The sequence below is a fragment of the Camelus ferus genome, chromosome X (genome assembly GCF_009834535.1).
Source record: "Camelus ferus isolate YT-003-E chromosome X, BCGSAC_Cfer_1.0, whole genome shotgun sequence".
In the NCBI taxonomy this organism is placed as follows: domain Eukaryota; kingdom Metazoa; phylum Chordata; class Mammalia; order Artiodactyla; family Camelidae; genus Camelus; species Camelus ferus.
The window spans coordinates 82068820-82070580 of record NC_045732.1 but is presented as its reverse complement, the minus strand read 5'-3'; the positions used below and the strand labels follow the sequence as shown (position 1 = coordinate 82070580).

Genomic DNA, 1761 nt, shown 5'->3' with positions numbered 1-1761 from the left:
AGTGGTAACCTACTGCCCTCCAACAGCACCCCTCCCCCGCCGCACATCTCCTTACCGGCTCCACGTGTACCTGGAGAAGTATCAGAACCCAGGGAGAACAAGCTGGTTCCTCTTCTCTCCTCTTCTGTTCGCAATTTCTTTCCTCTCTTGTCTAACCTGGACGTTTCCCTCCGTTAGGAGTGGACAACTGAAAAATCTCATGAGTGTGTGAGCCATCCAGGCGCACCAAGAACCCTCGTACTCTCATGGATGAAAGCTCACGCTCCTGCAGGCACACCCCGCCACTGCTTCCAAGGCCACCAAGAATGACGCTTTGTTGAGCATCGCCCTACCAGAAGGGCCCCGTTCACATGTCGTACGGATATGAACGAACGGCGCCCCTCTGGATTGGGCACTACACACAGCATGGCCTCAAGGCGGAGGCCCTCCTTAGTCCCCCCCTTCCCCAACTCTAGCGAGGGTTTCACCCCTATTCCCACCGCATTCTGATGAACGCGCCCAAGATTCATCCATGCCCTTAGAAAATGTTGACTCACCGCCCCCCCACCTTGCATCTCTCCTGAACACGGGCTCACCTGCCAGTTCTCCGTACGCCCGCAGAAGAAGGACGACCTAGAGAGGAGAGATTCGTTCCAGATCTTTCTTCTTCCAGGGCAAATTATCTTGCCCTCGCTAAGCAGTAAGCGGCCACTTGGTTAACAGGAAACCACGGAAATCCACTTGAAGAAACCTGAGATCAACCTGGTTCCGAGGGCCCTCCACAGTTCAAGGAAGGCAGCTCAAGGACACCCGCCGCTCCACCCGTATCACCGGTCCAGAGGCCACCACAGCCGACGCTCTGGTGAGCCTTACTCTACCCAGACAAGCACTACGTAACACGCGGTCTAAGTAATCAGCGCCCGACTGGGTAGGGCACCGCACGCAGCATGGCTTCCGTGTGGAGCACCAGACCGGTGTCCCTCCTCTCACATACAGCCTTCAAACCTCTACCCACTACATCCTCGTGACTGCACCCAAGATTCATCCCTAGAGCCAGAAAATGTGGACCCACGGCCGTCCAACTTGCATCCCTCCCGCAACTGATGTCTCTTACCGGTTCTACGTGGACCCACAGCAGGATGAGGACCTAGAGACAGACAGTGTGTTCCTCATCGCTCTGCTCCTTGTAGGAATTGCATTCCCTTCTCTACACTGTCGGTGCTCAGTGTCAAGAATAAAGCAGTCAGCTCAGGTTCCTGGAGCAACCTGAGATCAAGGTGGGTGCGAGAGCCCTCCGGAGTTCACGCCAGGCAGCTCATGGACACTTGCAGCCCCAGCCCCATTACTGGTCCAAAGGCCACCACACGTGATGTTGCTGTTACCTACTACTCCAAGCAGGCACAGCCTCGTTAAGTGAAGTTCAAGTGATGAGCCCCTGTCTGGGTAGGGCAATGCGCACAGTAGGGCTGTACGTGGAGGCTATCCCAGCTCCACTCACAATCTCAGATGTAGCTCTCACCTGTCTCCGCATCGCATCCCGAAGACCGCACACAAGACTCGTCCATCCCCGCAGAAAACGCCAACGTGCTCTCCCCCAACTTGCATCCCTCAGCTTGCAGGAATCTCCCAACCGCTCCGTACAGCTGGAGAACGTGAGGACCCTGCGAGAAAAGTCTGTCCCCACTCTCTCCTTTTCTCATAGGAACTACGTTTCCCTTATCTCACCCCGTAGGTGTTTACGGAGCAGTAAACCACTGACATCAAACTTAAGCTGCCAGGGAC

At 55.7% G+C, this 1761-nt stretch overlaps 1 long non-coding RNA gene across 1 annotated transcript in view; it reads right to left on the bottom strand.

The window, feature by feature from the left end:
* The window catches only part of LOC116662104, a 3379-nt gene extending 2946 nt beyond the window's left edge, over nt 1-433 (bottom strand). Inside the window, exon 1 of the long non-coding RNA XR_004318087.1 lies at nt 10-433. This is a non-coding gene — a long non-coding RNA (uncharacterized LOC116662104). The remainder of the gene's footprint in view (nt 1-9) is intronic.
* Nucleotides 434-1761: the final 1328 nt, after the last annotated feature.